A 13421-nucleotide genomic window follows, 5' to 3' on the forward strand; every position below is an offset into this window, starting at 1 on the left:
GGTTGCGAGGTCCCTCATTCCTCCCGAAGCGGCCGATACCTGAGCATTTACGCCCGCTGATTAAACCGGTTGGGACCAAGTAAGTAACTTTAAATATTCTTAATATTGTTCTTATGTTGAAAGTTACAAAAACTAATAATTCATATTAATGACTTGTGCAGGAGTTGGATTAAGCTCAGTGGGGGTGACCACAACCGTAAGGCCAACGGGATCCTTGGCCTTTTGTGCAGGGTTCACTTCCCTGGCTTGGTGGTGTACGCCGGACAGCAGCAGCCAGCCTACATGTGGGACGACTATCTCGCCGCCCCCGATGTCCCTGATCGTCAACAGAGAAGATTCCCCAACATAGCGGAGCGGGTCAAGGCCGAGATGTGGGTAAGTACTCCTCGTACTAAATTGCTCAATACATCACCTACTTTCGACATTCTTGAAATAATAACTGTATACGCGTGTATATGCAGGATTTCTATTGATGCCAGGAGGGGTTCGAGGCCAAGGCGAAGGCCATCTATGATGTAGCCGCCAAGAAGCTCGTGAAGGACATGCATTACGAGGCGCGCATCCAGGCCATCATCGAATTCCACGCTCAATACAGACAGATGAAGGTTAGAAAAGAAGAGGCAAGAACACTGAACATGACTAAGGACCAATTCATGAGGGTAAGTAAAGAACGTTGATGCTTACTATTTAAGATTAATTAGGCTCATTTTTTCTTTTTCATATGTCACACGCTTGATGATGTAGGTGCCTCCGTGGTGGTGTCATGCGCATATGCCGTGCTGGGAGAGGATGGTCGACGTGTGGTTGGAGCCCGGGTGGTTGGAGAACCACCTTGCTTGCCGACAGCGGCGTTTGCAGATGCCAACTGCACCACACCATCAAGGCAGCCTAAGCCTTGATGAATATAGAGAAAAATGGGTACGCAACTTCAATTCTTTATTGTAACGTTCAGTTCTACGTAATTTTTAATGATTTTATATTTTACCGCAGTCGGCATCACATGATGGCCGACCTTGCTCCCAGCTCAAGGCATGGGTCCTCTCCAAAAAGGGCAAGGCGATGGCCGATACAGATTTCAACCCAGACGATCCCGTCCGAGACGTACAGCCACCCTAGCATACACAGCCGCGTCAGCGAGTATACAAAGATGGCTAGGGAGGTTCACGGGCCAGACTTCGATCCGAGCTCCGAGGACATTGATGGGGAAATCGTGATGAGGGTGGGAGGAGGCAAGAAGCATGGCCGATATTGGATTGGCGACAGCGTCATCGACACGGCCTCTACTCCCACTCTCTCCCATATCCGAGCTAGGAGCACGGACTCGAGCCTGGCGATATGGCCACGACCCACCGTTGCACAGTTCCAGATGGATGCTCTACAGGTTCTTTCTCTTCCATTCACGTTCGTTTGTTGTTATAATTTGGCTTTGCATTATAACATTGCAATGAAATATTGTAGGCCCAGGTGGAAGAAGCAAGGAAGAAACAAGAGGAGATGGCGGCGCAGATGGAGGAAATGCGGCGGAGGATGGAGGAGGAAAATCGGATTAGGATGGAGCAGATGTTCCAGTACATGCAGAACTTTGCTTCGAGCATGGGACAGTCTTTGCCTCCGCCACCGCCGATGATGTTCCCTCCGCCTCAGCCACCCACGACTACTCCTCTGAGTCACTTGACACATTGTGCTTAAGATTCAATACTTTAATTTTGACAACTTTAGATGTTAGTTCAGAATGTCCTATCCTATGTGCAGAATCAATCGGCGGCTTCGAATAATGAACATCAAGATTTATCGCAGTGGTCTCCTTGGCCTCCACGGAACTAGACTTGGTTGTGAACTTGGTTGAAACTAAATTGTGACTTGAACTTGGATTTATGGATTGTTTTGTGCTTATGTTGAATTATGCATGTGATGTTTATGTATAATGTTTCTAATGGTGGTTGTGAATTATGCCTGTGATTGTTTATTACAAATGCCTATGATGATGTGTATTATGAATTGAGAGGGATCCGTTATACGTGACAAAATGGGGAAAAAAGGGGGGTTCTGGGCACTTTCCCGAATGTTACACTCGGCAAAGAGGGGCCTTTGCCGAGTGTTTTGGCTTTAACACTCGGCAAACATGGGCACTTTGCCGAGTGCTGACACTCGGCAAAGCCCTGGTGTTTGCCGAGTGCCTCCCGTCTGGCACTCGGCAAACCTGCAGTTAAACCCGACGCCGTCATCGCGTATTTCGCCGAGTACATCTTTTCGTCGAGTGTTTTTTGGCCGTCGGCAAAATGTTTGCTGAGTGCTCGCATTTTGACACTCGGCAAACTAGGCTTTGCCGACAGGAAATTTGCCGTGTGCTCTTTGCCGAGTGTTTTTGGGCTTTCGCCGAGTGCCTGTGGCACTCGGCAAAGCTTCTGGTTCCGTAGTGACTATTGTAGATCGTTTGCGAAACTAATTTTCTTAGCTTCCTTGTATCATTTATATTCCAGATCTGTAACTTGAACTCGTGGAATATATGTGTTTTCCCACTGTTTTGGATTTATTCCTTGTTTGCTGATTGAATCTTGAAAAGTTCATAGTAAATAGCAGAAAAATGATAAAATGTTGGAACTACATTTGTTAGACTAGTTTTCCTGTACAGAACCTCTGAAAAATTTTCTCCATGTCTTCATTGCCGGCACTTAGCCCAGAACGCCTTGCACTGTTGCACAGTCCGCAACTAACTCTTCTCTTCTACTCTTTTTGCACGGAAGTTCCCTGAAATCATATCAGAAGTCTCAAATTATTACACACGCCATAGCTTTTCGTTGTACACCTCAGAAGCCCTCGAGAAGTAAAATTGACCATAATTTAGCCGTGTAATCGGCCAATGCCACATCAAATAGTCAAATCAAGTAGTAAGCATTTGCCAGATCAAGTATTCTGCATCTCAAGTAGGAGTTAACAAAAGCAGCAAATGCATTTCTTCCAATGTGACGGAAAACATAAATAAGCCGGATTCTCCAAGCAAGTGTAGCCCCTGTGATAGATCATGCAACGGAGAAAATATATCATTTGGTCATACCTGAGAATTGGGATGGGATTTTGGGAGGGATACATGTATTTGTAACCAGTTCGTTCCTTCACATATTGTGGTCGTCGGTGGCATGGTGCAGCTGGGTTTTGCCATCCTATTTTCGATAGAAAAAACAAGATCATTTAACATATGTGCACAGGTATATGCATGTATACATTAGCTTCTAAACCGTAAAAGAACTTGAATTAGTGTGTATCATGGCTGGCGAAGGGATGCGGCTGATGGACTCCGTGCTTGCGTCGTCGTGCATTGATTGGAGGATGATGGCCGTCGTGACGGCAGCCAAGAATCAAGGCGCTTGCGGTAAGTATGCCAGTGACATCCAAAGTCATGCATGCGTGAAAATTTACTGATGCAAGTGTCTACGTGCTTGAAGGGTCTTGCTGGGCGTTCACGTCGGTGGCGACGATGGAGAGCGCACAGGCAATACACACACGAACAGTGCCTCCACTCCTGTCAGAACAGCTGCTGGTAGACTGCGACGGGTACGGCTACACTTGTCACTGGATTTGCATTATCCATAGTCCATTTGAACTATTTTATCCTTAGACTCTATTGGACTGCATCATATTGGTTAGGTCCAAACCTAACACAGACTTGGTTGATTCCTTTCCATCACCATCTCTAGGTACGACCTAGGCTGCCGTGGCGGCTTTTTGGGCAATGCATTCCGATGGGTGATCCAGATCGGGGGCATCACCTGGGCCCCGTTGTACCCCTACATCGGTATGTCTGGTATGTGCCAGAGATTCAAGCCTGCTGCGGTTAGGCTTCGGAGCTACCGGTGGGTTGTGCCCAACGAGGTGTCGCTCATGCAGGCCGTGGCGCAGCAGCCCGTCGAAGTCACCATCTGACGCAAGCAACCCCTGTTTCCAGCATTACTACGGCGGCGTGTACGACGGAAGGTGCTTCTGGAACGGCGTCTACATCGGTGGGGCGTGCGGGACGGCGCCGAATCACGCGATAGCCATCGTCGGCTACGGGACCAAGCCGGGCGGAACCAAGTATTGGATCGGCAAGAACTCGTGGAGTGGGAGTTGGGGTGACAAAGGTTTCGTTTACCTCCTCAGGGACTCTGCACGCGTAGGAGTGTGCGGCGTTGCTCAGCAAGCGCGCTACCCTATCATCTGATCATCCCAGTCGCCAAATCGCCACGCACCTCATATGTTTGCCTCCATGTGCTTGCATTCATGTTTTCACCATACCTTGCTGTTTACTCATGTATACTCCATTGTTGCAGTATGAATGCTACATGTGTATACGCGTACTGTATGTTTGTACTTTATACATGTATCATTGTAAGGGTTAGGATGCTACACATGCATCCTTGCCTATGAATAAATACTCTTTGTATAATGGACGTCCAACTTATAAGATGTCTGGAAAATAGGATCTATATATCCAGGTCATAGGTGTCGTCCGACCGATTCCACTACTACAGAACATGTTATCTGTGCTGGCCAAAAGCGCACCGGCACGGAAAACTGTTGTGTCAATCATAAGTATTTTTACCTGAAGGTTATACACAGAAGTAAAGTAAATATGGAAGAATACACAAAGAACAAGTATGGAAATTCATTCACTTTAGAGTACAATGCAATTTCCCATTGTGTGGCTGCTGAATCACGTGGCCTCGAGAGGCCTCCGGACAATAAGAGAAGTTTCAATTTCAAGTAGCGTTGAAGGGAGGCATACAATTGAAGGACTCGAAAGGCAACAAGAGGGGTTGAATGCGAGCCGATTCAAATTTTCTCCAAGAACTTCAGCTAAAAACCCACAAGCCTCTCTTCTAGCAAAATCAAGTCCACTTAGCTATGCACAAGCTAATAGACCTAGGAATGATGCTACGAACCCAATTTGAGAATAGCGGAAGCAAGAAAAACTCCAAACAAGCTCCGGAAGACAAACTTTGAAAACCAACATCTCTGTGCGGAAAAATTCGGAGGAACCTTCGGAAAATTCCGGACGTGCGAAAATTTCCGAAGGTCCGGAGATTTCCGGAATTATATCAGGAGGTTTCCGGAATTCCAAAACAGCCTGCGCGAAGATGGTAGAAAAATCTGAAACGGGGTCAAACGACCTCCAATAATCACAAAATTTGAACCATAGCTTCACAACTTAGTAAAGAAGCTTCTCCTATGAAATCATCCCCAAAAGATTTGCCAATCAAGAAGAATTCCAAATCTTGTGAAGAACTCTATTTTCTCAACCCCAAAACTTGAATCGATCCGATCTTTGAACTCGTAATGTTTCAATTAAATCCCTTCGGTGGAAAGGTTCAACTCACATCCTAGTTCATTTTCAAACAACTGGATTGATTTAAAACTCCCCACAAAACATGAATCGACCAAAAATGTGAAGGCAGCGGAGAGGAAGAAGCAAAAACGTGAAGAACACAAACGCAAATTGCAAATCCAAACGGGATGCAACAAGATAGCATGAAATTGATCTTTGGATTACTTCACCATGTCCGGTTACAAGCCACTCCTTAGCACAATCAAAGCTAGGATGGCAACAAGATCAAACAAAGATCCACTCTTCTCTCCCTCTCTCCCTCTACCAAAGACTCTCACAAAACAAATGAGTAGCCTACCACCAACAAGCCCAAGGAGATGGCTGCCCCAACAGCCCCTCCTCATATATATAGACATTTGGCAAATGTCCAAAATACCCTTACATTAAGCATACAACCCAAATATCTCTAGGGGTAAAATTGTCTAACTTTTTCCTCGTACATTCGATGGACCCGACACCTTCACGACTTAGCTTCGTCTTGTCACAAGCTTCGCGATGGTACCACGTGTGCTCCAACTCGACCCGTCCAGCCGCACCAAACTCGCCCCCGGTTTTGAGGCCCAAACCGGCAAACCTGCCTGCGCGGTGGTTTTGAGGCCCAAACCACCCAAACCCTCTGCACGCCCACCTGGCGCGACTCACCTCCGATTTTGAGGTCAAACCGGTCAAACCCTCTGCACACCCTCTTGGCATGACTCACCCCCGGTTTTGAGGTCAAACCGGTCAAACCCTCTTGCATGCCCCGCAAGGCATGACTCACCGATGTCGACGCGTGTCCAGCCTCTGCCAAGCCTTTGACGCCTCCAAGTCTTTCGCTCCCGGCTCTCGGGCCGCCTATTCGACTCGCCTCCATCCCGCTTGACTCGATCGACGCCGTCTCCATCCCGTCCATGTACTCTTGCTCTTCCGTGCACCATGTGGATCGCCCATGACTCTGCCCGGACTCCTCGGGTCCCTCGATCCAAGCCTACTCATGTCCACCCTTCACAACCCTAGTACATCAGCATGGACCTTTCGCGCTTGACCATCACCTCATGCCGTGTACCGCCATGTCGCATCCTACACCTGCACATTACAAGCCAAGAGACACAACACACAAGATATGTTTTATACAAACACCGCAACACAACTCACACCTCCGGTTAGCCGTTAGCTTAAGCAAGTGCATATGGAATATGGACTTAACCGGTAAAGCCTTAAATCATCTAGTCAATCACTCATCACAAATAGACCAAGGCACATCTCAACTTGGTCTGTCAATCTCCCCCTTGATAAGTGCATTGACAAAAGATGATTTGAAAGCAAAAGAGAACTCATTCAAGTACCCAAAAGCCAAGTAAGAGCAAACACAAGGCCACTTGAAATGAGAAGGGATTATGCAAGCTCCAAACAAAAAACTTTCAGTTCCTAAAGAAAAAGGGCAAAGAGTTAACACAACTGAAAAGTCAAGCGAAAGACACAAGAGCTCCATGCATCCCAAAACCTTCAAACATATTTCAACAATTGTCAAACGCTCATCACTATCAAATCAAGATTCATATTAACTTGATTTCTCAATCTTCCCCTTGATGAGTGTGTTGACAACATTCAAGCACAAAGAAATGGTTTGAGAGGCAAAAGTCAAAAATCTCATTCAAGTGATCGAAAGCTAAATAAAAACATAGATCAAAGTCACTTGAGATGAGAAAAACCATAAAAGCTAAGTTGTGAAACCAATTAGGCAAACCTCCCATTCAAGTGATCGAAAGCCATGTAAAAGCTATGATTAAAGTCACTCGGCATGAGAAGACATGGGCAACGGCTCGACACAACCGAGATAAATAACACATGATCCCTCAATAAGAGGTAGAAAGAGCTCAACACCAATCATGTGAAGGTCGAAAACACATGATCCCTCAAGAAGAGGTAGAATGGGCTCAACACCAATCATGTGACGATCGAAATCTCAAACCAAATGCCGGTTCCTCAGGAAGATGTAAAAGCTCAACACAACAAGCAAAAGAGCAAAAGAGAGCACAAAACTCACAAGCTCGCCCTGACACATGCACTCCCCCTGGAAACATGCCACAATGAAATGCATGCACAAGAGCAAAAGAATGCATGCTCCCCCTCAAATGCAACACTCCCTATTAAATGCAAGACTCCCCTTAAATGCAAACACAAGATTCACGTGGGAGCACAAAATGCATCCCATGAGGTGTACAACCTACCAAACTTGTTAAATATATCACAAAGCACTTGCAAAGTCTACAAGTGAGATAATACAAGCAGGTAGATCATAAAGAGCAATTGCATCGCCATAAAGAGGATATTATGATATAAGCAAAATACGAAGCAAGTTGTCAAGTTTTGCAGTTCATAAAAGTATCACCACATGAGCAAGCACCTAGTCATTAGTCACTCAAGCAAGAAGTAAACAAGGCCATCAGAGCTCATACAAGGAAGATACATTCTCAACAAGAGATCATTGCAAACACCCATATATGCATCACAAGTCATGTCAAGGCTTGTCGAAACCATGTGCCTACTTGTTTTGGTAGACATCATGTAACAACTAAGCAAGCAAGGATATCAACATTAAGCACAAAAACTTGGTGAATTACTGATTTTTTCTTATCATCATTTTTCATCATTCACATTAAACAAGTTACATGAAGTGCCTTTGCGGCACAAAGAAGCCATGCTTCCCCAAGGAATGCATCATGGGCTAAACATTTGCAATGATACCTAGATCTTTGATCCAATTGAAAAGAACATGAATTACAAGTAGAAGCTAAACATGGAGCTAGCATTCAAGAAAGAGTAATGCATAAATAGGTAGCTAATCATAGGTGATAAGCATTTCAGAATTCATTATTCAAGGTGAACATTTGATTCATGAAAGCATTTAGCTCAACATGGTTATATGACAATATCATCAAGAGCATATGCTGCACATTGCTACATAATCACCAACCAATGCACTAGCTCACAAATAGCATAAGAAAATGCTAAGGATATAAAGAAGAAGCTCATCTAGTGCAAAATGTACAAGGTGCAATATGGTACAGATGCAATGCGATGCTAAAAGAGATGGGGTTCGACTAAAATCAAGAAAGCTCATGAGGGGTCAAACCAATCTAGGAAAAGCTTCGTAGCAAAAGAAGAACTGCCAAGGATCCCAATTGAGTACCATAGAAAAGATACCAATCGAAGGATCAAAAATTGATATCACTTGAAGAAAATGAAATCCAATTGAAAGATCAAATGTGATACCAATTAAAAGATCAAAAGCAGATCTCAAAAATCAAAGCAAGTCCTTAGTCCAAACTCCCCCTCGAATGAAGCTGAACTCCCCCTCAACCAAAGACACCTAGCAAAAAAAAGCTAGAAAAAGAAGGGGCAAAAGAAAAGCTCTAACTCCAATAAAAAAGCAGAGAAAATGCAACCCAAAGACAAGACAAGCCCAAAAGCAAGATAAACCCCAATTCATGTCACACAATGCAATGATGATACAAATGAGAGGAATTAAAGTATTGCAACATGATTCTACATTTATGAATAAAAGATTGGGCAAGCAAACATGTCAATAAGGTGCAAAGGACTATACAAAGATACTAAGCTAAAATGATACCAAATGAACAATATGCCATACCTGATACAAAAACTAAGCTAAAGCATGGCACGATGTTCATGTGGATCATCCACCAAGATATATTAAAAAGCTAGCATGACAAGATATACATGAAGATCACACATGCTAACATGAAAAGGTGGCTAGCCTACAATGGTATATTCATAGCATGATACAAGTATAAATCCACAAGTGAGTAGTATACACGAAAGGAAAAACTCACTATACAAGTGTACATCCAAATGGTGTGGAGAACCGTCAAGTCTTGATCACCTCAAGCAAAAGATTCAAGTCCCTTCGAGCTCATGTCCTCCACCCGCATCCCCGTACCTACACATGAGGGGACAAAGAAGACTGAGTCTTGGATCCCAAAGGGTTAGCAAGCATATACTTGGGAATCCAAAACTTAGTCACATAGGTAAAAGTTGCACTCAACTTATCATGTGGGTTAGCATAATGCAAATGCTGGTTCAAATGTGATGATTTTGAAACACCCTTGGAAACATGACTCAAAGGAGCAACTCGAGAAGAAGAACGAGTGCTACCACTAGCAAAAAGGCAATGATCCCCGAGGTCTTAAGAGAAGAACCAACACAAGCATCATGAGAACCATGTCGTGGACCAGCATAGGAAGAATTAGAAGCATGTCCATGAGCATGACCTAACTCACTAGAAAAGGAGTCATAAAACCCATCAATGAAATGTGGCTTATCACTAGGCTTACAACTGCTCATGCCATGAGACAGGCCATGAACAACCAAAGGCCTAGAAACACGAGTTTGCCGCATTTGTCTTGCACGACGATAACAAAAGCTCTCTTCATGCCCATCTTTCTCACAATGGGAGCAATGGTACAAAGGCCTTTTTGGAGGCATGGTCCGAGAGGACAAATCACCATTCTCATCCAAGTGAGAAGTCCCTTGGGACTTAGAGCAAGAAGCATCAACAACACCATTTGACCTGGTGCCCACATTAGGTTCACACGTGCCATGGGAACGGCTACGTGGCTTCCTAAACATTTTGGCATGTACACGTCGCTCGTGCTTGACACGACGAAAGCAAAACTCAACGGTATGCCCATCTTTCTTGCAAAAGGTGCAATGGAACTTCGGTTTGGGAGTATGAGTTCTAAAAATATGAGACACACCCTTGCCACTTGAATTGTCTTGGGAAATACCGGAAGAAGTAACAAGCTTAGGAATAGCTATAAAAGAGCTATCCACAGTAGTAGCACCAGTGCTATCATCCAAAGACTCATGCTCAACACAAGAAGCCAACCCCGATTGGGAAGAAGCAATTTTGGAAGCATGAACATCGGAGTGACAAGAGTTGCGAGAATCAAAAGACTTAGCACAAAGACTCTTGCATCTTGTGGCCAAAACCTCATTTTCATGTTTGAAGTGATCACAAGTACCACATGGAGCATTTCTCAAATTATCCATCTCCTTTTCAATGCATTTAGCATATGTGGTATGCAAGAGTTCATTTTCTTTTTCAAGGTTGGCACTCATCTCATTGTGCTCAACCAACTTGGCACTCATATCATCACACATTTGCTTCAAAGCCAAAACTTCACTTTCCAGTTCAATGCATGATGTTCAAATAAGACCACATGAAGAAACATCATCATTCACATCAAGCAAAGCATCATGATTATCACAAGAAGTAAGGCAAGCATCATCATCAAGAACCAAAGAGCACATGCTACAAGGCATAGACTTCATATCACAAATTTCAGCCCTAGCATGCTCAAGTTGTTCAACACATGTGGTGTGAGTTAATTTTAATTCATTAATTTCAGCAAGCAAAGACCCACATGAAACACATGGTAAAGAAGCATTTAACTTCAATAAAGTAATTTCATCTCTAGCTTTATCAAAATCATTATTCAAAGCAACACATGAATTACATGGCATAGAGGTATTCGATTTCAACATGTCATTTTGAGATTTCAAGCAATTAAGAGAAGAGTTCAATTCATCATTCTTTCTAAGCAAGGCATCACAAAAATTGCAAGGATTTAAAGCATGTGACTTCCAATGAGCAATTCCACATTTCAACCTAGCAAGAGAACATTTCATCTTCTCATTCTTTCTACGTAAAGCATCAGAAAGCTCTATGTTTCTCTCATTCTCATCTTCACAATCATCAACACGATTGCATAGAACCATGATGCATTTTGCAAGTGTACCTTGGCTCATGTCTCTTAGCCCGCGGTAGAACTCAACCTTTGTGTGGTCACCATCCTGGTAGTTCTCGAGGAGATTCATCATTGCCTCCACTTCGGGTTCCAACTCAATCTCCGAACTCCTTCTACCTGAGGACAATGAAACACAAGAAGAAGAGCTTGGTGCCATGGCTCAAAGCACCGGTTAGGATTAGCCAAAAGCAAGCTCAAATCGCGAAAACCAAATCCGAAAGAAAACGCACCCTTTCGCTTGTCGCCCCGTGGATCACAAAGCCGATTAAGGTTGTGTGATCCTTAACCAAGCTCTGATACTAATTGAGGACCGGAAAGGCGACCAGAGGGGGGGTGAATGGGAGCCGATTCAAATTTTCTCCAAGAACATTAGCTAAAAACCCACAAGCCTCTCTTCTAGCAAAATCATGTCCAGTTAGCTATGCACAAGCTAATAGACCTAGGAATGATGCTAGGAACCCAATTTGAGAATAGCGGAAGCAAGAATGACTCCAAAAATCTCCGAAAGACAAACTTTGAAAACCAACACCTCTATGCGGAAAAATCTGGAGGAACCTTCGGAAAATTCCGGACGTGCGGAAATTTCCGGAGAAACCTTCGGAAATTTTTGGAGGTCCGGAGATTTCGGAATTATGTCCGGAGGTTTCCGGAATTCCAAAACAGCCTGCGCGAAGATGGTAGAAAAATCCGAAATGGGGTCAAACGACCTCCAAAAATCACAAAATTTGAACCATAGCTTCACAACTTAGGAAACAAGCTTCTCCTATGAAATCATCCCCAAAACATTTGACAATCAAGCGGAATTCAAAATCTTGTGAAGAACTCTATTTTCTCAACCCCAAAATTTGAATCGACCCGATCTATAAACTCGTGAGGTTTCAATCAAATCCCTTCGGTGGAAAGGTTCAACTCACGTCCTAGTTCATTTCCAAACAACCAGATTGATTTAAAACTCCCCAAAAAACATGAATCGACCAAAAATGTGAAGGGGGCGGAGAGAAAGAAGCAAAAACGTGAAAAACACAAACGCAAATTGCAAATCCAAACGGGATGGAACAAGATAGCATGAAATAGATCTTTGGATTACTTCACCATGACCGATTGCAAGCCACTCCTTAGCACAATCAAAGCTTGGATGGCAAAAAGATCAAACAAAGATCCACTCTTCTCTCCCTCTCTCCCTCTACCAAAGACTCTCCCAAAACAAATGAGTAGCCTACCACCAACAAGCCCAAGGAGATGGCTGCCCCAATAGCCTCTCCTCATTTATATAGATATTTGGCAAATATCTAAAATGCCCTTACATTAAGCATACAACCTAAATACCTCCAGGGGTAAAATTGTCCAACTTTTTCCTTGTACATCGGATGGACTCAACGCCTTCACAACTTAGCTTTGTCTCAACACAAGCTTCGTGATGGTGCCATGTGTCCTCCGACTCGACGCCGTCCGTCCGCACCGAACTCACCCCCGGTTTTGAGGCCCAAACCGGCAAACCTACTTGTGCGGTGGTTTTGAGGCCCAAACCACCCAAACCCTCTGCACACCCACCTGACGTGACTCACCCCCAGTTTTGAGGTCAAACCGGTCAAACCCTCTGCACACCCTCCTGGCATGACTCACCCCCGGTTTTGAGGTCAAACCGGTCAAACCCTCTTGCACGCCCCGCAAGGTGTGACTCAACGATGTCGACGCGTGTCCAGCCTCCACCAAGCCTTTGACACCTCAAAGACTTTCGCTTCTGGCTCCCGGGCCGCCTACTCAACTCGTCTCCGTCCCGCTTGACTCGACCAATGCCGTCTCCATCCCGTTCATGTACTCTTGCTCTTCCATGTTCCATGTGGATCGCGCATGACTCCGCCCGGACTCCTCGGGTCCCTCGATCCAAGCCTACTCATGTCCACCCTTCACAGCCCTAGTACATCGGCATAGACCTTTCGCGCTTGACCTTCACCTCATGCCGTCGACCGCCATGTCGCATCCTGCACCTGCACATTACAAGCCAAGAGATGCAACACACAAGATATGTTTTATACAAACACCGCAACACAACTTACACCTCCGATTAGCCGTTAGCTTAATCAAGTGCATATGGAATATGGTCTTAACCGGTAAAGCCTCAAATCATCTAGTCAATCACTCATTACAAATAGACCAAGGCACATCTCAACTTGATCTCTCAACAATGTTGCAACATATCACAACATGTCGAGAAGGTGGTACCCAATAATGCATATTTTGAAAAA

General features: G+C 44.5%; 1 pseudogene; it reads left to right on the forward strand.

Annotated features, from left to right (window-relative positions):
* The window catches only part of LOC101781711, a 14219-nt pseudogene extending 10021 nt beyond the window's left edge, over window positions 1-4198 (forward strand).
* Window positions 4199-13421: the final 9223 nt, after the last annotated feature.

Source organism: Setaria italica, chromosome VIII (assembly GCF_000263155.2).
Source record: "Setaria italica strain Yugu1 chromosome VIII, Setaria_italica_v2.0, whole genome shotgun sequence".
NCBI classification, from domain to species: Eukaryota; Viridiplantae; Streptophyta; class Magnoliopsida; order Poales; family Poaceae; genus Setaria; species Setaria italica.